This window comes from Panthera tigris, chromosome B3 (assembly GCF_018350195.1).
Source record: "Panthera tigris isolate Pti1 chromosome B3, P.tigris_Pti1_mat1.1, whole genome shotgun sequence".
Classification (NCBI taxonomy): domain Eukaryota; kingdom Metazoa; phylum Chordata; class Mammalia; order Carnivora; family Felidae; genus Panthera; species Panthera tigris.
Window position 1 is genome coordinate 95,799,364 of NC_056665.1, and position 24,375 is coordinate 95,823,738.

A 24,375-nucleotide genomic window follows, 5' to 3' on the forward strand; every position below is an offset into this window, starting at 1 on the left:
TCTGGATATATTTGTGGGCATTTTCTCTCTATGGCCATTAATTTATTTCATTAATTTTATGAAGAAGTTTTTAAGTTACTTACATAAAACAAATGATTTCTGTACCCTGAGTCAGCTTTAGGTAATCAAGCGTGGTCTGTTCCACTCTCCTGGTTCCTGGATGCCCAGCATCACTCCTTGCCCTGCAGGTCCTGCTTGCATTCATAGTGTCACAACTACCCGCCACCCCACCTTAGATGAGGTGATGGTAATGGCCAACTCCAGCACCATGCAGATTGGGATTTATGTGGAGATCTAGCCAAGAAGTGGTTCCTCTTGGGGAAAATGTTTAATGTCATGTGCTTGGGGTGTGGAGTGAGACCCAGTCAGGCTTGGAAATAATTTTTATTGTAAAGGAGAAAATCCATGGAGAACCAGAAATGAGAACAAATTCAAGGCCCTAATTAGCAAACCCAAATATATCAAGCAATGGTAACATTCTTAAATAAAAATAATGGAAGTGTTACTGTTGAATGGATAGAAATGGAGATATAAAGGGCAAAGATACTGATCTGGAGAGCATCTTTTCACTCAACCATGACTCTGTTCCTGATGAAGAAATTGCATCCAGTTCAGAAACACCTTTACCTCCAGCATCCTCAGCCAAAGTAAACAAAATTGTAAAGAATAGACAGACTGTGGCTTCTGTTAAAAATGACCTTCCTCCAAAAGATATCAGAGTGGTTGGCTCTGCACATGAACAACCTAGTCAACTTCCTGAAAAGTCTTCCTCTTCACAACAGAATACACATGAAAAATCTAACTGTGTGAAAAAAGTAGAAAAATTATAAAAAACAAACAAGCAAACAAAGAAAACAAAAAACAAAAACAGGGAACTATAACAGAAAAAACTTAAGAGCCCGGGATGTTGATGCTACAAACCCTAATTAGGAAATTCTGTGTATGATCAGAGACTTTAAAAGGATTGTAGACCATTGACAACAGCAGGTCTTATTGATGAAAATGACCATTCAGTAAAAAATAAACTCAAATGAAAGCTCTAGATGTAATCATAATCCCTAGTAAAAATATTGTAATGGTATATAAGTCTACTTTTAGTTTTGTCTCAATAAGTTACATAGAAAACCAAACATTTGGTCTTGATTTTGCCTTTCATGACTCACATCCTAAGTGAAATGGTTTAGAAGGATTACAGGTAGATCATTAGTGGAAACTCTATTTGAGAGGAGAATGGCTATGTCCTTTGCTGCAAGTGGAAAACCTCAAACATAGGGAAGGAACGAACCAAGATTGTTCTGAAGGAATTCATGCTTTAGCAGCTTGAGATATTTTCTTAATGCCAAAGACCAAACTATAAGAAGTTAGAACTTCAAGTATATGCAGTTTTCTTTGAAATTTATAGTGGAAATGTGTTTGACTTGCTAAACAGGAAAGCAAAATTAAGAATGCTTGAAGGTGGGGTGCACCTGGAAGGTTCAGTCGGTTAAGCATCTGACTTCAGCTCAGGTCATGATCTCACACTTTGTGGGTTAGAGCCCTGCATCAGGCTCTGTGCTGACAGCTCAAGTGGTGTGATTACAGGAACAGGAAGTCAAATGTGTTGAAGACGTACTGAAACTCATTGACATAGGCAACAGTTGCAGAACATCTGGTCAAATATCTTCAAATGCACATTCACCTTGGAGCAATGCAGTATTTCAGATTATTCTTAGAAGGAAAGGAAAACTACATGGGAAATTTTCTCTTATTGATTTTCCTGGAAATGACAGAGGTGCTGGTATTTCCAGTGCAGACAGGCAAACTAGGCTTGACGGTGCAGAAATTAGTAAAAAGACTTTTAGCACTGCAGAAATGAATTAGAGCCTTAGGTAGAAATAAACCTCCTACTCCTTTCCGAGCAAGCTAAGTCACTCAGGTGTTAAGAGATTAATTCATGGGTGAAAACTCTCATGCCTGCATGATAGCTACAAACTCTTCAGGAATGGCATCCTGTGAAAATACTCTTGATGCATTAAGGTATGCAAATAAGGTGAGATAATTGACTGTGGATCCAGCTGATGCTGGGGATCTTCATTCAATGATGCACAGCCCACCAAATCAGATTGATGTCTTAGAGGCAGAGTGGGGTATGGGCAGTTCCCTTCAGATATCCAATGTAAAACTTCTTTGTGAACACAGTGAAGAAGAGGTTTCTCCACAATTGTTTACTTTTCATGAAGCTGTCTCACAAATGGAAGAAATGGAAGCACAAGTTGTAAAAGATCACAGGAGGGCAGTGTTTTAGGAATCTATTCAATGGTTACAAGATAAAAAGTCTCTCCTAGAGATAACTGAAAAAGTAGACTATGATGTAGGTTCATATGCTACTCAGCAGGGAGCTATTCTTGAGCAAAAATAGAAATTTTAACTGAACTCTGGAATAAAGTGAAAATCTGTAGCTCTGCAAGAACAGGCCAGCAAGCAGATCAACCCAAAAAGACCCTATGCCCTTTAAATCAGCATTTGCTGCCAAAGGATCCCCAGAACCCACACTACTGTAACATGTAATGGTTATACTGTAAGAGCCATTTGAAAGTTTGACATTGTTAAGCTTCTGTGGAAAATGCCTTGTCCCTTCATCTGTATGACATCTCGGTTTTGTGAAACACTCCTTTGTCTACAAAATACTTCTGATCCAGAAGATACATCCAAACTTTGGGTATAGTGAAGTATTTTCTTTCATTTGCCCAAATTGTGATTTACTTTTAGAGATCCTTGCCAATTGTATTTTCTCTACGATGAAATAAGACTGTGAACTTGATCCAAAGGTGAATAGTAGGGGGAAGCCACAGCATTTCCTTTTCAGTGTTCCCAGCAAGACTGAGCAGTTTTAAGTCTTTCGTGTACATGGATACCTTTATACATACTTTGCCCACTTCTGGGGACAGCCATGCTCACCTCTTCCTGCTTTGTGCCTTGGCGAAGGCAGGTGACGCTAAATTTCTGAAGCACAGCCAAGATAAATCACAGTTCTTATTTGTCATTATAAATTACCTTTATTCTGTGTACATTTTACTATATTTGAGACATTTTTGTGTGTCACTAGTTACTTTTGCATTATGTACTGTATTATTGAATGGAACTGAAGTCAGTGATGGTGAAAATAGCTGCTGGGCCATTCTCTCTTATAAGTAGAGGAATCTGGAATTATGAGTTTTAAAATATAACAATGGTTTTAATTTTTTTAGCTTTTTCTTTGTAAAGACATAAAATATAAACTAGTTGGTATGTAATAAAAAAGTAATGAAATTTTTAAAAATTTCCTAAAATTACATGTACCTAAATTATGCTCATATAACACTGAGCTGATTTGATCTGTTCAGTTTACAGAAAAAAAAAATACCATTAGAAAGTTGACATAAAAATTTCTTTTAAGGGATGGTGAGCAGATGAGTTACCTTTTTGAAAATAAATAAGATACAATAAAAATTATCACATGATCCTGTAGATTTATTATTTTTTTACTTATGCTGCTACAACAAAGTCTAATTAGCAATGGTTATTTTATGTTTCTCTGAGTTGCAATTTTTGAAAAAAATCATACCTTGATTTCCTGTTATATACATGACAAAGAATTGATGGTGAAAGGGATGAGTTGAAGAGTGTGAAATAAAGCATTTTCAATCATTACAGGAAGAGAAGAAACCCTGTAATTCACAAATCAGCATGACATTTCTTCAAAATTTTATTACTTCAATATTTTATTCACAGAAATTAAACCACTCTACTATTCTAAGAATAATAGGTAGTCGGATAATTTATGTAAGAAAATTAAATAAAAGATGTCAGATTTGAGTGAAGACAAAATAGTTTTTAATAGTTTAGCTTAAAATTAAGTACTAGGTAAAAAAATACATTCAGTTATTTTATTACAGAGGATCTTTACAGTATTCTACCCCTTCATTATGTTAGCTTAACACATATCCGTAATTCCCATTTTATTAAACTCAATGAGAAAAACGAAAGGATCTAGGACATAAAAGTTGTGAATTGCATATCATCATCAAAATAAAAGCTAATTCATGAGATCAGACAAAGAAAATGGGTACTAGGGTAATAACAGTTGTGTCCTAGTACTTTTCACCAAAACCTGAACACAGCCCGGCCACCTTTCTGTTGCTCCATTGCACACTGAAAACTAAACCGAGCTCTATTAACAGATTAATGAAATCTGTTCAAGATGAATAGTTTGTCTTAATTTGTCAACTTTTCTACCCTGAAAAACGTTTGGATATGATGAGTCATATTGATCAGACAATATTTGTCATGCTATATTTTAATAAGCATTTTCATTATAAAATAATCTTCACCAAAAAAGTATAAGTATGTAGATCAAATTTAATGCATAGATTATACATGAAGAATGATTTTAAAAATGAGAGAAAACAATTAATTTTCATGTCCCTATGTTCCAGCGTAGAAGACAGAAAATAAGTTGAACATGGCGAAATACACACATAATAATTCTCTTCCCAGGATAAAAGAGGCTCTGTGGAAAAATATAGAAGTTCTATCAGGAAAGAGATTTGTGGTAAACTCCACATCTTGAAGGCTTTTCTCATTCTGAAACAAATATGTTCGTGAAAAGAAAAATATGTGATCTATTTAAAGGAACATCTGGGTAGTTAACCTGATTGGCAAAATAATTTTTTATATTTTAATTGTCTTCAAAGAAAATGTTTTTGTGTTGTTGTGTGTGTGTGCATGTACATGCAAATTAGAGAAACCAACTGAAAATAAAAACCATGATCTAGCTATAAAGCAGTCCTTTAGGCTGAATGAAAACATGCTCCTAGGGACCAATTTCCCAATTAGGAACTTTTATTAGCCTTCTAGTTCATGCTTTTGTTTGTTTGTTGAATTTCAGGAGATCTGTCAGTTAACGAAAACGTCAATTATTTATTATAAAGTTATTTAGCAACTAAGATTGAAATAGTGAAAGCAATGTATATTAGGGCATCTTAACATTTATTTGTGAGAAGGCAGCTTTCAAGTAGCCTAGGGAGAATAAATCCTTTTTATTTCCAGATTCTCCAGTGATGTCTTGCATGTAATTTAGTATCTCCATATCTCTAGGTACTTCTAAAATCTCCTATTTTAGCTGCTGGCATAAGGAATAAAATGCCTTATAAACATTTTCCTGTATTCTTGTAAGAGACTACAAAATAGGAAACACTGCATATTAGTCGTCCTGTTGACTACAGTGCATTCATAATGATAAGGTAATTAAGCACATTAAAGTAATTATTTAAAACAGATAAATGTCTTCTTGTGCCTCAAGAGGAAGCTTCTTACCGTATCACTTGTGTTGCAACTATTCAAGCACAATCAACTTGAGTCTTCTAAATTCTTGCTTCAGGAAAAATTTTTGAAAGTTAACTAGATAGTGATTTCTCTGAAAATTTCAATTTAAAGTCATAATGATCATGCTTACACAAAAGTAATGGCTTCCTTCAGCCACAGAGACTATCCCTAGTTGATATAAATATGTAGTTGCATTCTTTAAAATTACCACAAAATAAGCAATTTTGTAACTCAGGAATGCAACAGGAACTGAACCAAATCAACTGCGTAGTGATGTCTATCACTGTGTCGCAATTACACAGAGGGTAAACAAATAAAAATCACCATAAAACGACTCTTTCCTTTATATTTTATAGACATGGTCCAAAAGTTGTTTTAATTATCCCCCATTTTGGTCTATTACCTCACCTCCCTCAAATATCGGTATAACTTATTTGATAGTAAGTAGATAGTCTTCTATTAAACCAAACAATTTGGATTCCTTACTGTCTCCTGTTAGTCAATGTAGAAACCTGAGATTCAAACTTATTGGTTTCCTATGTAACTTGGAGAAAATCAAATATGTTCCAAAGAAAAGCCATCATACTGTTAAAACTTAGTTATAAAGGAAATATTTGTGCCAACAGCTAACTTCAATCCAGCTCATAAACACTGGCATGAAAATGAGTCTTACAGTTCACTATCCACACCATTGCCCATAATCTGATAGGCCTATAATTTAAATATGGTGCCTCAATACAAATGTAATTGTAGTGATGGGCCACTGGTAAGTGAGGGATAATTCCAGGAGCTGTCTGTTGTCTCTTTCCATTCTAGGACTTTCTCAGTGGCTGTTGTTGCCCCAAACAAGACACTTTGGTTCTTTAAGCCAGTAAGACTGGGGTTGTTTTATTAGAATATGAGGCACTCTGTGCAGTGCAGACCAGGAGCTAGTGTTTGGATAACTGTTGCCGTTGTATCTCCCACACTACCCTCATTCTCACAGTAAATGTGAATGTTTAAAAATAAGTCGCCTTGAAAAAAAATAAGTAGGCTTGAAAACAATTAGGAGGCCTTTTCTGTATGACATTTCTCTCCAGGCATTCAAGCCAGTACTAAGCGAAATATAATTATAGGCCAGACTTGCTTTCTGACTCCTAATCACCACCTTTGATATTTTACCTGCTCTGCCTTCAGCTCTTGCTCCTAATTTCAGAGTCTTTTCCTACTGCTTGGGCTCAGCTGTACTGAGATAATAATATAATAATAAACGTATTACTGTAGACATTGCACTTTCCCTTCTCAAGAATTCTTATATATTTTTTCTTAAAGTTTATTTATTTTTGAGACAGAGACAGAGCATGAACGGGGGAGGGTGGGAGAGAGGGAGACACAGAATCTGAAACAGGCTCCAGGCTCTGAGCTGTCAGCACAGAGCCCGACACGGGGCTTGAACTCACGGACCGCGAGATCATGACCTGAGCCGAAGTCGGCCGCTTAACCGACTGAGCCACCCAGGCGCCCCAAGAATTCTTATATTTTAAACAGAACCACACAGGATAATGCTTTATCAAAAGGAAGAACTGTCTAGTTGACAACTGATAAATGTGACTGAAAGATATGAGGAGGTAGTTCATACACCACCCTTGACTGGTGACACAGATTGTGATCGCTCTCAGCGCTGACTTTGTAAAACTCTCATGGTTTCATTTGCTTTTCTGAATACCCACCTAGAACTTTGGAAATTATGTAACAGAGAGTTTTTAAACTTTGCACATTCGAAGCAAAAAATGGAAAGTGGCAAACCATGAATGAGGGACTATTTCTTTTTTGTATTCTTCTCAAAAAAATACCTTGACAGGATTTATGAAGAATCATCCAATGAAAAAAAGTACTCGTCAGTGTGGGAGAAGCTTTATTAGAGCGCCATGTCCTAATCTTGTTTATATATATCAGAAATCTTAGTCACACAAGAAAAATGGACCAGAATTAATACACATTTGAAAAAGCCATATTGTCGCTGCATAACTCAGATATACTAGTTCCCAGTCTTATATCTCTCTCAGACTAAAGTCTTATGGTTTTCTCCTGGAGGTATTCCCTTATGCTACTGGGAAAATCTGTGATCAAATTTGCAGTTAATGAGGGTTGATAGAGTCCAATTTCCCACTGCTATAATTTTAAACACCCACCTTTTTTTTATGAGCATGGTGTAATAATGTTCAGCCTTTAAATTTAGATGTAGGTCATGTCAAGTTCATAATAAAAATCAGTTTATGGAAACGAAGATTCATTCTTATTAACATTTATCTTCTTTTCTCTTTTTCCTTTTATTCTTGTTTAGTTCCATGATGGCAGGATGTTGGTGTACTGATACTGAATTGACCTGGCGATCAGTCACTGAATAATTATCAACTAATTCCCCTTTTTTTTTTTGGTTTTATTATTTAATCCCTGTTTGCATATAAAAAGATAACCTTGGTGTACAAACTGAACAAAAATGAGTCTAATTTTAATAAATAAGTCCAAATTTTGATATTTATTTACTATGAGGAAAGAGAAATAAGGGAGTTTTGATTAGCACCAAATTTTTAACGGTGATTTCAGATGAGAGCAGCAGTAATGCCTCTTTGTCTAATTTATCACTGTATTTTTTTGTTGTCGCAAAGTACAAAGAGAGTCTTTATATAAATCAGTGCTTATAGGGTCACCTGGGTGGCTCAGTCCGGTAAGCGTCCGACTTCTGCTCAGGTCATGATCTCATGGTTGGTAGGTTGCAGCCCCATATCGGGCTCTGTGCTGACAGCTCAGAGCCTGGAGCCTGCTTTGTATTCCGTGTCTGCCTCTTTCTCTGCCTCCCCCCCATTCACGTTCTGTCTCTCTCAAAATTAAATAAACATTATTTTTTTTAAAGAAATAAGTATTTATAAATAGAAGTTAAAAAAACAATTTTTTTAATGTTTATTTATTTTTGAGACAGAGAGAGACAGAGCATGAATGGGGGAGGGTCAGAGAGAGGGAATCACAGAATCTGAAACAGGCTTCAGGCTCTGAGCTGTCAGCACAGAGCCGGACTGGGGGCTGGAACCTACAAGCCGTTAGATCCTGACCTGAGCTGAAGTCGGGCACTTAACTGAGCCACCCAGGTGCCCATATAAATGGAAATTTTTAACTATCTACATTATATCTGGGAAATATTCTCCTAATTAACATCTAATGAGAAGTATAATGATATTGGAAAGAACAGCTTTGATCTGAGCATCAAATTCCATGGTTTCTTATACCAACACTGTAGTCCTGCACCACACGATGTAATATCCACATGACAAATGTAGCTATTGAGTACATGAATGTGGTTAGTCTGAAGTGAAATATGCTGTCAATGCTAAATACAGAATTCTTATAACTTAATATAAAAAAGTAAACTCTCTTAATATTAAATTTGGGGTTGATTGCATTTAAATAAATATTTTAGATAATTTTACTTAAAATATATTTTATTCATTTCTTTTTATTTTTTTTAATGGGACTACTAGAAAAATTTTAACATTTGGGCAAATATTCTCAAAAAAGGTAAGCCACGGTGGTAAATCATTTTTATTTCAATTTCTTTTTTCAATTTTAAAATAGTTATTCAAGTATAATTGACATAGTGTTATATTAGTTTCAGATGTATGATATAATGATTCAGTAATTCTATTCAGTACTCAGTGCTCATCAAGGTAAGTGTACTTATATTCCCCTTCACCTATTTCACCCATCAGCCCTCCCACCTCCCCTCCAGCAACCACTAGTCAGGCAACCACCAGTTTGTTCTCTAAGAGTCTTTTTTTGTGTGTCTTTTTAATTTGTTTATTTGCTTTGTTTCTTAAATTCTACATATAAGTGAAATCATATGGTATTTGCCTTTTTCTGACAGACTTATTTCACTTAATATTGTATTCTGTAGATCCATCAATGTTGGATGGCAACATCAAATGGCAAGATCTCATTCGTTTTTATGGCTGAATAATATCCCATTGTATATGTGTATATATATATGTATATATATACACATATACAATGTATACAATATATATACAATATATATCCCATTGTATATGCATATACATATACAATGGGATATATACATTGCATATACATTGTATGTACATTGTATATACATTGTATGTATATATATATATATATACATACATACAATATGTATGCAATATATATCCCATTATATATGTATATATATATACACATATACAATGTATATGTATATATATATTTATATATATTTATATATATATATAAACACCCCACCTCTTCTATATCCATTTATGGATGGATATTTGAGTTACTTCCATACCTTGGCTTTTATAAATAATACTGCAATAAACATAGGGTCCATATATCTTTTTGAATCAGTGTTTTCATTTTCTGTGGATAAATATCCAGTAGTGGAATTACTGGATTGTACGGTAATTCTGTTTTTAATTTTTAAGGAAACTTCATACTCTTTTCCACAATGGTTTCACTAGCTTTCATTCCCATAACAGTGCACAAGGTTTCTTTTTTCTCCGTATCCTTGCCAATGCTTGTTGCTTCTTGTGTGTTTGATTTTAGCCCTTCTGACAGGTATGTTTTGATTTGCATTTCCCTGACGATTAATGATGTTGAGTAGCTTTTCATTTGTCTACTGACCATCTGTATGTCTTTGAAACATGTCTATTCATATATTCTGCCCATTTAACAAGATTATTTCTTTTATTGTGTGATGCACTGTTTTCTTTATAACATTTTGGATATTAATCCCTTATTGAATAGATCATCTGTAAATATCTTTTCCCATTCAGTAGGCTGCCTTTTTGCTTTGTTGATGGTTTCAGTCCCTATGCAAGAGCTCCTTATTTTGATGTAGTCCCAATAGTTTACTTTTGCTTTTTTTTTTGTTGTTTTTTTTTTTTTTGTCTTTTTGGAGAGAGGGAGAGAGAGAGTGCATGAGCAAGGGAGAGGGGGAGAGGGAGTGGGGGGAAATCCAAAGCAGGCTCCACACTCAGCATGGAGTCCAATGTAGGGCTCAACCCCACAAGCCTGGGATCATGACCTGAGCCAAAATCAAGAACTGGATGCTCAACCGACTGAGCCACCCAAGCATCCCAGTTTATTTTTGTCTTTGTTTCCCTTGCCAGAGGAGACATATCTAGAAAAATGTTTCTATGGTTGGTGTTAAAGAAATTATTGCCTATGTTATCTACTGGGAATTTTATGGTTACAGATCTTACATTTAGATCTTTAATACATTTTTAGTTTTTTTTTTTTCTCTGAATGGTATAAGAAATTGGTCCAGTTTCATTATTTTGCATGAGGCTGTAAAGTCCCCAACATCATTTTTTGAAGAGACTGTCTTTTTCCCATTGTATATTCTTGGCTCCTTTGTTGTACATTAATTCTAAAATTGTGAGTGTATTTCTGATCTTTCTGTTGCATTACTCTACGTGTCTACTACTTTTGTGCCAGTACCATACTGTTTTGATTGCTACAGCTTTGTATTATTTCTTGAAATCTGGGATTGTGATAGCTCCAGTTTTGCTCTTTTTCAAGTTTGTTTTGGCTATTAAGGATCTATTGATCTTAGAAATTTTAGGATTATTTTTACTAGTTCTGTGAAAAATGTTGCTGGTAATTTGATCAGGATTGTATTAAATCTGTAGATTGCTTTGGGTAGTATGGACATTTTAATAAGAAGACTGAGATAGCAATACTTATGAAGACAGAGACAAAGAACACTACATAATAATAAACAATTCAACAAGAAGAGATGACAGTTGTAAATACTGGAATGTCTGGGTGTCTCAGTCAGGTAAGATTCTCTCTCCCTCTGCCCCTCACCCACTCATGCACACTCTCTGTCTCTGTCTCTCAAAAAAAATTGTAAATAGTTATGCACCCAACATGAGAGTACCCAAATACACAAAGCAACTATTAATAACCATAAAGGAAATCAATAGTAATACAATACTAATAGGAGACTTTAGCACTCCACTTACATCAATGGATAGATCATCCAACCAGAAAATCAACATGGAAACAGTGGCTTTGCATGACACATTGGAGAAGTTGGATCTAACAGATATTCAGAACATTCTATCTTAAAACAGCAAAAATACATATTTTTTCAAGTACACAAATGGAACATTCTCCAGAATATATCACATGTTAGACCACAAAACAAGTCTCAACAAATTCAAAACTATTGAAATCATATCATGCATATTTACTGACTGAAACATTATGAAACTAGAAAGCAATCACAAGGAAAAAATATGGAAAAAAGTATATGGAAGCTAAATAACATGTTACTAAGCAATGAATGAGTCAACCAAGAAATCAAAGAGAGAATAAAAAAATACATGGAAACAAATGAAAATGAAAATGCAATGGTCCAAAATCTTTGAGATGCAATAAAAGCTGTTGAGATGCAATAAAAGCTGAAGATTAGAGCAATACATGCCTCCCTCAAGAAGCAAGAAATATCTTAAATAAACAACTCAACCTTGCCCCTAGAGGAGCTAGAAGAAGAAACATCCAAAAGCCAGTAGAAGGAAAAAACATAAAGATTAGAGCAGAAATAAATGAAATAAAGGCCAAAATATAAAATAGAACAGATAATGAAACCAGGAGTTGCTCCTTTGAAAAGATCAATAAAATTAGCGAGACTCACCAAAAAAAAGAAGAAAGAGGATTATGATAATATCAGAAATGAAGGAGGAGAAGTAACAACAGACACCACAGGAATACAAAAGAGGGTCCCCTGAGTGGCTCAGTCAGTTAAGCTACCAAATCTTGATTTCGACTCAGGTCGTGATCTCACAGTCCTGAGATGGAGTCCCACATCAGGCTGTGTGCTGAGCATGGAGCCTTGGGATTCTCTCTCTTCTTCTCTCTCTGACCCTTCCCCACTCATGCACACACATTCTCTCCCTCAAAATAAGTAAACTTAAAAAAAAGAAAGAAATACAAAGGATTATAAGAACATACTATGAAAAATTGTATGTCAGCAAATTGGACAACCTAGAAGAAATGAATAAATTCCTAGAAATAAATAAATTACCAAAATTGAAACAAGAAGAAATAGAAAATTTGAATAAACTTAGTATTAGCAATGGAATTGAATCAAAAATAAAAAAAATTAACAAAAATCCAGGATCAGATGGTTTTCCAGGTGAATTCTACCAAACATTTAAAGACAAGCTAATACATAGTCTTCTCAAACTATTACAAAAAAATGGAAGAGGAAAGAAAGCTTCCAAATTCATTCTGTGAGGCGTGTTACCTTGATACTAAAACCAGATAAAGACCCTATGATAAAAAAGAACTACAGGCAAATATCTCTCATTAACATAGGTGCAAAATCCTCAACAAAACATTAACAAACCAAGTCCAACAATACATTAAAAAAATCATCCACCATGATCAAGTGGGATTGATTCCAGGATTGCAAGAGTGGTTCAGTATTTGAAAATCAATGTAATAAATCACATCAATAAGAGAAAGGATAAAAACTACATGATTATCTCAGTAGATGCAGAAAAACCATTTGACAAAGTACAGCATCCATTCGTGATAAAAATTCTCCATAAAGTAGGTTTAAAGGGAACATACTTCAACATGACAAAGGGTGCATATGAAAAACCCACAGCTAACATCGTTCTTAATGGTGAAAAACAGAGTTTTTACTTTAAGATCAGGAACAAGACAAAGATTTCACTTTCACCACTTTTATTCAACATAGTACTGGAAATCCTAGCCACAGCAATCAGACAAGAGAAAGAAATAAAAGGCATTTGAACTGGTAAGGAAGAAGTAAGACGTTGACTCTTGGCAGATGACATGATATCGAAACCCTAAAGTCGAAACCCTACATATCGAAAACCCTAAAGACTCCACTAAAAAAACTACTAGAACTGAGAAGTGAATACAGTAAAATTTCAGGATACAAAAGTAATATACAGAAAATGGTTTTGTTTCCATACACTAGTAATGCAATAGCAGTATGGTATGACATTTGATTTTTTAAAATAAATTTTTTAACATTTATTTACTTTTTGAGAGACAGAGAGAGACAGAGTATGAGCAGGGGAAGGGTAGAGAGAGAGGGAGTCACAGAATCTGAAGCAGGCCCCAGACTCTGAGCTGTCAGCACAGAGTCCGACTCAGGGCTTGAACTCATGAACTGTGAGATCATGACCTGAGCCAAAGTTGGATGCTTAACCCAATGAGCCACTCAAGTACCCCTGACATTTGAATTTTAATTGAGTCTTGGGCATTTTGGGTATGATGCTATGAGATTTGGGGTCTTATTTCTGTCTTCCTTTTTAAGAGGCCTTTTCTGACACTGTGCTTAATGGAAGGCCAGGGTCTCACCTCATTACTGCCTGGTGGGGGGTGGAAACCCTGGATTCTCACTAGGCCTCTCTACTGGCATCAGGTCCTCTGGAGACACTTATTACTGCCTGGAGGCACTGAATGCCCCAGGTCACTACTAGGTCCCTTTTGACACCTTCCCAGTGGGGATACGGCCTTGTTACCACATGTGGGGATGAAAATCTAATCTCTCCACTAGAATGAGGTTGGAAGGGCTATAGATTTTTCTGTGGTGTTTGGCTGGAGCAGAGCAATTATAGTCCTGATGTTTCCTGGCTTCTCAGGCAACAACTTCCTTGGTCGTTTGGCTCAGGAGAGCAGGCTTTTCTTGAGGCTATGTTTTTTTGGTCTGGTTTTTATAGACTGTATGAGGAAAAAATGCACAGTAAATGCAACTGAAAATTTAAAATCCCTTATCAAAACTGGGCTGCCACTGGAGTGGTTTTTTCTTTTACCTCACTCACAATCAATATCTAGTTTCAAAATGTTCTCCAAAACCCTATTTCCCCTTTGAAATGTTTTTATTACATTGTTTCTTCTTTTCCCTCAGATAATACTTAAATTTAGGTTTGTTTTCTACTCCCCTTCCTGTTTAATGTTTGAAAAGAACATATTGAATATGTCATCCATTTGCCAATAGCAGCAATGAGCATAAAATCAACCACTTTCCATTATAACCCCTTTCTTGTATAACAATGCTCAATCTCCAATTTTCCAAGCCCATGAGTTTCCTTCTTGCCGTAGTTTTCCCAGAAGAGCCCTTCATTCAGTGGGAATATATATACAGCCCTGAAAATGTTCTGGCATTTATTCCCCTAGTTGCTCAAGCCATTCAGCCTGCCTGCAATGGATTCTCTACTTCTCTGAATAGTCACATTCTATGCAATATTGAAAAGTCGGTTCAAATTTCCATAAAATCTTTCACATTCACTCTAAAATCACAGCAAGTTTGTCTGTTCTTATAAGGTATGTTGTCTCTGAATGTAAGTTTTTAGTCATATGAAGTTCATAGTCCACTTTTACAAAAAATATTTCATACCACTTTTACCACATATTATTTATTTATTCATAAAAGTATATTTACTTGCTTATTTTGAGAGAAAGGAGAGAGAGATAGAGAGCATGCAAGTGGGGGAGGGCCGGGAAGAGGGAAAGAGAGAGAATCCCAACAGGCTCCCCACTGTCAGTGCAAAGCCTGATGTGGGCTCCAACTCATGAACCATGAGATCATGACCTGAGCTGAAATTGAGAGTCAGATGTCAGATGCACCCACACCATATACTATTTATAGATAATATAACCAAGCTATGAACATAATTTCAAAAGTTAATATAATATCCTAATTGAATTGTACAGAATAAATAAAAGGAGTACAAATTATTTTTTAAAAATGATGTCTAGGGGCGCCTGGGTGGCTCAGTTGGTTAAGCGGCCGACTTCGGCCCAGGTCATGATCTCGCAGTCCGTGAGTTCAAGCCCCGCGTCGGGCCCCGTGCTGGCAGCTCAGAGCCTGGAGCCTGTTTCAGATTCTGTGTCTCCCTCTCTCTGACCCTCCCCCATTCATGCTCTGTCTCTCTCTGTCTCAAAAATAAATGTTAAAAAAAAATTAAAAATGATGTCTATGTAATATGTAAGTATTTTGATATTTCAATGCCAAAAAGCACTGTGAAACTATCAGAGCTCTGTAAACTTACTCTGAATAAGATAGCCACTAATGCAGACCAATAGAGCTGTTTTTATATTGGTGACTCAAATAAATTGAGCCATAACTGCAACTGGCTTTGTGTTCAATGACAAAATTATCTACTATAGTGAACAAGTCTTGGTAACATCAGAGCTGAAATAGAATATGTTCCTTTGCCGTTTTTATAACACTGTGATTCTTGAGCGTATAGTAACTCATGCACAAAATATTTTATCCATTATGTAAACTGGAGTTAGATTCTAGGCGTAGGTAACTGTATACAGATTTTCTTTCCCCAGGATCCCTGGTCCTGATCACTTAAGTATGTTATACTCCAATAATCAACAGTCATAGATGTTCCTGCAAATATCCCAATACTTCTAAGGGGAATCATATTGTTGATTCTATAGTCACAAGTGGACTAACAATTGTAATTTTGAATTTTTATTAACTTGTATGTTGCTTTTAATTTTGTCTTAGTGTGTGAGATCCTATATATGTTTTTGGAATGTCTTATAAGATTGTTATATCTTCATGGCATCTAGTACTATGCTTTTGTGAGCATAGATTTTCAATACATAGCTGACATTTTAAAAGTTGCTAATATTGATGAATTTACCTACAGAGGAGAGGGCATTTATTTTGAAACAATTCTTAATTATTAGCAAAAGCTATTTAATTTTCTTAAGCACTCATGAAACAATATTGTGCAACTCAGGGATTAAAAATTTTGTGAGTAAAAGTACTTACATATTATGACAGGAACACTGCATTCAGAAATTCAGAGAAATTAGGTGTTGAGGCTTACCTTTTAAAAAAAAAAATTTAAAGTTTGTTTGTTTATTTATTTGAGAGATACAGAGACAACGTGAGTGGGAAAGGGGCAGAGAGAAAGGGAAAGAGAGAGAATCCCAGGCAGGCTCTGTGCTGTCAGAACCTGACACTGGGCTCAATCTCACACCATGAGACCATGACTTGACTGAAAACCAAGAGTCAGACACTTAACCAGCTGAGCAACCCAGGCACCCCAGAAGCTTACTTATCTTAAAATACAGATGTTTTTTCTTAGGTCAATTTAAATTTCAAAATACTATGACAATACTAACAAAACATTCCATTAAAATAATAATTTATATGTTCTAAAATATTTTCCTAACATTATCAAATTATAATATTTCTAAATCAAGTGTTAACCAGCAAATAGTCAATAGTCTAAGATTTTTAAAATAAACAAGAGCTATCTACCCTGAGAACGTCTAGCTCTTCAAAAGTACTGTACTGAGTACAGTTTTTTTTTTTATTACTGTGGCTGTTTTAACAAATGACACAGAGGCTTGAGTCACTTTATCTGTGATGAGTACTGTTGCTCATGAATTGAGGAAAATTATCAGCTCAGTCATGTGCTGGACATGAACGTATGATCATTACTTCTTAAACAGAATAGTTCTAGAATAACATTAGTAGATGTTATAGCAATCAGTGTAGCATATTAAAAGAGAACATAGACTTTGGGATTGGAAAATATTGTCTTTGGGTTAATACTATGCAACTTCCTAGATTTGACCTTGGGTGATATACTTTGCTCTCAACTTGGTTCATCAATTATAAAATAAGAACTAAGTATATTCATGGTTTTTAAGAGCATGAAGATACTTGGAAGCAAAATACTAATATTACCCAAGATATGTCTGGAAAAAAAACCCACTAAAGGTAGAGTGTAGTCAATGATAAAATTATTAGCAGGGATTACATATTTAATATACAAAAAAACATCTGTGACAATAATAACCATTATGAAGCACCTGTTGTAAAAATCTGGTGATATCTTACTGTTTAGACCTCTTACTTACTGTAGTCCAGATGTCCATTTCTGGAAAAGGTCAGATAGCAAATATTTTAAGCTTTGTGATCAATGTGCCAACTAGTCCACTCTGCTGTGCAAGCACGAATGCAGTCGTAGATAATATGTAAAATAATAGGTGTGCTGTGTTCCAATAACAGGTTATTTGTGGACAGTGAAGTTTGAATTTTATATAGCTATTATAATTCACAAATATTCTTTTTAAAATTTGTTTCAAACATTTAAAAATATAAAATCATTCTTAACTCATGGCCCATAAAAAATAGGCAGTGTGCCAAATTTAGCATGCAGAACAGTTTGCAATTTGGTGTAGACTGAATCAGTGAGATTCAAGAGAAATATGTAGATCAGGCTTTGTAAAAAATGTTCTGGAATCTTTCATTAAAACAATTAATAGTGAATTAAAATAAGTCTCTAACTATTCAGTTCATTAGCCTCTTCATCGTTAGTGAACTTTATGCATATTCTACCCCAAACATCTTATTCTATAGCCATACTTTGAATCTGGTCATCACTGAAAACTATTCTTCAGAAATATGAACTTTTAACACTTTATTCTCTGATCATTATCAGCTGTATTTCTTATTTCATTATGATCTCTTACTTCATTGGGTGCTTTGACTCGTCCACCTTTTGATTATCCGCAGAATCATGTCTCTTTTTCCTTCTTTTATGAATTTAAATCCCATGCTCCATTTTTTTCAACTACTCTTACATCTTCCCCATTATCCTTTGTCTGAAATTCTGTAGTTAATAAAATCCCAATCTCTTATTGATACAAGTTTTTTCTTTCATTTACCCATCAGTTAGGATGCTAACAGGACGGGGGGGGGGGGAATAAATTGCAATTTTAATGGAAGAAACATGATAAAAAATGATCTTTATTTTTTTGAACATTTTTTCAACTTTATTTTGAGAGAGAGAGGCAAGTATATAGAATGAGTGGAGAAGAAGCAGAGAGAGGGGGACAGAGGATCAGAAGCAGGCTCTGTGCTGACAGCAGAGAGCCTGATGCGGGGCTCAAACTCACAAACAGTGAAATCATGACCTCAGCCAAAGTGAGACACTTAACCGACTGAGCCACCTAGGTGCCCTGAACAATGATCTTTAAAAATGTTTACTAAGAGACCACCATTATAATTAATATACATACAAAACTAGTTCTTCCATTGTTGAGGTAGACAGAAGTTACTACTCAAGGTTTTCCTTTCAATTCTCTATTACTGTAGATAGTTAACACTGGTGGAATATTTGAACATAATCCTGTCAATTGACAAATGGGTTCACCTCTAATAAATGGACTGTTTTACACACAGTTTCCATTTTCCTTGTTTCAATGGCAAAAAAAAAAAAAAACACACATTATGTGGCATTGTTCAGAAAACATAAACATACTTTACACTTTGCTACATTATGGTTGGTGGGAAATAAATTGGTATTATTGCAACTGTTAATAGCTGTAATCAAAATGTGCCCCCTTCCTGGTCCTTGATACGGTTTTCTGTTAAGACATGGCATATTAGTATCAAAAGATCCTCATTTTCTTTTTTATAAAGACATCAAGAGCCATTTAATTTTTAAAAAATCACCTCATTTGTTTCAATTTATTAGACGTTCATACTCACATTTCTTTCTGAGATGAATTCTGAGCTTGTACAGCCTGTTGTATATAACCATCAGAAACTTTACTCTGAGCTAAAAATGAATGCCAAAGATTTTGCCTAAGGCTATCTTGAACCATTTCCAAAGGAGTGTTATTATTTATGAAACTTTATTCCCATATTTTTCTAAAAAAAATCCCCAAACATAACTTGCCTACCAGAAAGATGTTACTACAAGACCAGCAACTCTTTTTGATTACTCTAGAACCTGAGACTAATTTTTCATGTAAAATCAGCAAAATGCTGATATCTGTAAAATTTTTATTTATACTAGTGTCTCAGATTCAGTAACATTTTTTTTTGAAAGTTTCAAAGTTTATTGAAGAGATTTTGACAAGTCCATGGAATAGTTTACAAATTGAGGAAGATGTAATGCTACTGGAGCAGGATTCTCGCACAGAGAGACAGCACACCAAGACTTTTCTGTCCAGGAGGCAACTTTATTCATTGTGATGGCATGGGTTCAGTGGGTTCATACCCAAAAAACCCAGCCCTGAGCATAGCAGGATGTAGGTTTTTATGCAATTCCTACTTGTTTATCTCCCCTATATGGTGACATATAATCTGACTGGACACAGTGCACGTTACAGAGTCTTGTCAGAGCTCTGCATATGTGTATAGGAGTCCATTGGGCCACATTGCCTTCCTTTGTGCTGAGGAGGCCTCCATCACATTCCTTAGGGAGGGGCTCTACCACCCTACCTTGAAACATTGCAAGGAATGCCATGATATTTGACTTATTAACTATTATTATTTTTTTAATTTGTGTAGTTATTAAGCTTTTGTTTAAATTCCAGTTAGTTAACATTCAGTGTAATATTAGTTTCAGGTGTGCAACTTAATGATTCAACACTTACAGTTATCATCTGGTACTCATCATAAGTGCCCGCTTTAATCCCCATCATCTATTTAACCCATTTCCCTCCCCCTCCCCCCATCTACCTCCCCTCTGGTAACCATCAGTTGTCCTCTACAGTTATTCCTTGGTTTGCCTTCTTCTCTTTTTTTTCAACCTTTGTTCATGTGTTTTGTTTCTTAAATTCCACATATGAATGAAATCATATAATATTTGGCTTTCCCTGTGTGTGTGGTGCATATATGCATATATATATACATATATATATATATATATATATATATATATGTATATATATACCATATTTTCTTTACCATTCGTCAGTTGATGGATACTTGGGCTGTTTCCATAATTTGGCTACTGCAGATAACGCTGTTATAAACATCTGGGTCCATGTTTCCCTTTTGGAAATAAACAGGGCCACATATTATTATATTATCTATCTGCGAACATGTATACTGCTTGTAGTATCGGGAATATTATCTTATCCAGAAGTAATTTGTATCTGTGTATAAGAGCTGGGTCCTTATTAAAGTGGTAGACACACTAGGAAGAGCAGTTTGAGTGGCCAAAATGAATTAAATATCAAAATAATCCTGCCAAATTATTCCTGGAGGCCCTGCTTTTATCTCTCTATTTTGCAGTAGCTGGACAGAAATTTTATGAATAACAGTATAATACTTTCAATTAAAATTGAAATAAATTGTTCTGGGGCACCTGGGTGGCTCAATCGGTTGAGCATTGGACTTCAACTCAGGTCATGATATCTCAGTTGGTGAGTTCGAGCCCCACATGGGGCTCTGTGCTGACAGCTCAGTGCCCCTCCCCTGCTTGCACTCTGTCTTTATCTCTCTCTCAAAAATAAGCAAACAATTAAAAAAAAAACATTTAAAATATTTGAAATAAATTGTTCTGAAATTATTTAATTTTTTTTAATTTTTAAAATATTTATATTTTGGAATGTTCAAGCAGGGGAGAGGCAGAGAGCCATGGACAGAGGATCTGGAGCAGCTCAATGCTGACAGGCTGACAGGCTGACAGCAGAGAGCCCGATGTGGGTCTTGAAATCACGAATCACAAGATCATGACCTCAGCCATGTCGACTCTCAACCAACTGAGCCACCCAAGTGTCCCCAAATTTCTTGATAAAAGATACCCACAATCATTTTAGCCTGAGAAATAGTCTCTAGAATCAGCAGAGATAACTTTTTTTTTCTTTTTGTTGGTTACAATTATGTGGGTATCTTGGAAACTAAATCAGGAAATGTTATTTCTTCTCATATTTTGTTATAAATGTTTCAGCATCTAGATATCATAGCATCTGATCATGGATCAGAATAAATTCTCTCACCTTGGTACATCTCAAAGTAGAGTAAAAAAATGTTATTAATTGCTTTATAAGTGATGTTTAAAGTTTCTGCTCTTGGAATTAACTATCAATAATCAAAATGGCATAGTCAAGATTTATTTTGATCTGCAACGACTGGTATCATTTGGCTAATTCTTCATTTAAACTACCAATGTAGATTTTTTTCTACATTTAAATTCCAGTTAGTTAACATACAGTGCAATATTAGTTTTAAATGTCCAACATATTCATTCCACACTTCTATACAACACCTGGTGCTCATTACAATTGTGCTCCTTAATCCCCATCAACTGTTTAACGCATCCCTTTGTGCATCTCTCTTCTGTAACCATCAGTTTGTTCTCTGTTTTGCCTTTCTTTCTTTTGTCCTTTTGCTCATTTGTTTTGTTTTGTGAAGTCTACATATGAGTGAAATCATATGGTATTTGTCTTCCTCTGACTTATTTCACTTAGCATAATACTCTCTAGCTTCATCCATGTCATTGCAATGCAGATTTAACAACTGCAATATGATCTGTTCTGCTTTTTGTCTGAAGAACATACTCACATCTGTTGATTACCCAAACTGAACTCACAGATAGCTTGAGTCCAACTATCCATTTTGTTTAAGCATCTGATAACCTGACACTCCCTCATAAAGCTTGTGTTGCTCATGAACTTCATTTGCCTTCTCTAAAAATTTTTTACTTAATTATATTCTGGCTGTGTCCTTTAGTATTAACACATATAGAGAGGGCTTTGCTTTTAGTAGAATTGTAACCTAAGTGGAAAAACAGTGTTTCTTAATTCTTCTGTAGCCTCCACCTGAATATCCCTGACAGTAAATAAATATCTGCAGAAAAATCATTATTTTGAGAGAGAGAGAGAGAGAGAAAGAGTGAGAGAGGGAGAGAGATTTGACTTATAATTTTGAACAGTAAAAGATTTTCTAAAAATTCGTGTTCAGTGTTGCTCTAAAAGCTCCGATATGGACATGTTGCAATTGAGATAGTGTAACTGGAGAAGAAAAAGAAGAATATAGAATTATACTCTGTGTTAGCAGAAAGCCTGTGCAGGATGTTGAGTATTTAATGAGTAGTAGGTGATATCATTCTAATTATATATTTTTAAAATAAAATCACCATTTTGGAGGAAAATCCTAAATAAGAACATTATTGGGACAAGAGAAAATTGAGGAGAGAGCATTTACTTTTGTACAAATTCCCTGACGTTACCACACTTTTCCCAAGGGTAGAGGAGACAACTAGAGTTCACATATATCTAGATCCTCTCTTTTTCTTGGGCATTTTGGAAGACTAAATTTCCTGGCTTCCCTTGAAAATAGAAGGGTGTTGTACTAATTTAGGTAAGCCCCTGTTAATGGACATGTATCATTTCCAGAACAAGGCATTAACAATCCTTTGTGCTAGCTGGCTGCTCTCTCTTCCCCTGACACTGCAAACTCAGAGGCCATGTGTTGAGATGGCAAGAAAAGATGGAGGAAGCTTTGATCCCAGAATCACCACACTGAGGAGAACCTGTCCTATTTCCTCTTGCCAGCCCATATTAAATTGAGCATAAGTGAATAATAGACTTCTTTTGTGTAAAGCCACTGAGCGTTTAGTGCTTGTCTCTAATACAACTGGTAATTACTTGCCCATTTGGCGAGTTCATGGCAGTAATCTAAACACCTTTTGACTTTAGGCTTGGGAAAATAATTCCATGATGATTCCAGTCAAACAAAAATATCCCAATATTTAAGATGTTTGTATATTGTTCTTACAACGGAATTCATATTATATTTTTACTCATTAGTGTCCTTATATATTTATTCAAAAATTCAGATTTTTGAAAGAAACTTTTTACTAAGTTGGTTAACCTGACGCTAAATTCTATTAATTCTAAGGAAAAATGATAGTTTTTCAGTTTACCACCCATGTAATTATTTATGGAATCATATCTTTATATGTAAAGGAGAAAGCAAAATAAAATACTTTCTTTAAAAAAAAGTTTTTGTTATAGTTGACACACAATGTTATGTTCATTTTGGAATTTTTTTGGTGTAGTTGACACACAATGTTACATTAATTTTGGATGTACAACTTGGTGATTCAACATCTCCATATGTTATGCTATGCTTAACACAAATGTAGCTACCATATGTCACCACACAACACTATTACAGTATCATTAAATTCCCTATGCCTCTCCCTCCCTTTCACCTATTTTGCCCATCCCCCCACATCCCTTCCCTCTGACAACCATTAACTTGTTCTGTTTTCATACATCTGATTCTGCTTTTTGTTTATTGATATGTTTTGTTTTCTGAATTCCACACAAATAGTTTCTGACGTTTCTTTTGTAATTCTGTTTTTCTGAATGCTTTCAAGTACTGACTCTTGTAATAAGTACAGGCTTCAAGAAGAATGCAAACCTTTTAGTAGTTCTGCCAGCAAAGGACTAACCTGAAAGAACTAATACAGAGATGTAAATAACTATACAAATTCTTCATATAGAAATATGTATCATATCCATGTATATAATGGATTATATCATACATTATTACATATAAAATATTGTATATAAAAGAATATGTTGAAGAATAATCCATTTTTTTCCTCCTGAATTTGCTTTCCTTGTCATCAGACCTCTTTCGACTTTCCATTGGACACTGATAGTGTTAATTATATTACCCGTTCTTCCATACAACTAGCTAGAAAGTCCTTTCTTGCTCTCTCTTTTAGATAATGCTCTAACTTTTCTTTAAAATCTAGCTTAAAAGTCCGCTCATTTTAAAGCCTCCTTGACAGCTCCATCCTTGCCAGTGGCTCTTCCTCCACTCAGCACTGATTTAACAGTCACTGAGCTCCAACCATGGGTAAGGTAGGGTGCTGAGGACATAGCAGAGAACCAAAAGGCACTACAGAGCCATTCCTCTCATGGAGTGACATGGAGGGATACAGGACTAAACTACCAAATAAATATTTCAGATGGTGACCAATACTATGAAGAAAAAGAAACCAGAGTAAAGTAGAAAGCATGCCAGGGTGGAAGGAACTACTTTTGTAGGAAGAGTACAAGCAAGGCTAACCAAAACGGAGTAAAGATCCCAGCCATTCACATAGTTGGGAGAAAAAATTCCAAATAGAGTTAACTTAAAGATAAAAGGCAGAAGCATGCATGGTATGTCAAGGACATAAAAGAGGCTATTAATATTAACAAATAGAAACA

General features: G+C 35.2%; 1 pseudogene; it reads left to right on the forward strand.

Annotated features, from left to right (window-relative positions):
• Positions 1-459: 459 nt before the first annotated feature.
• On the forward strand, positions 460-2,494 carry LOC102956928 (annotated as a pseudogene).
• Positions 2,495-24,375: the final 21,881 nt, after the last annotated feature.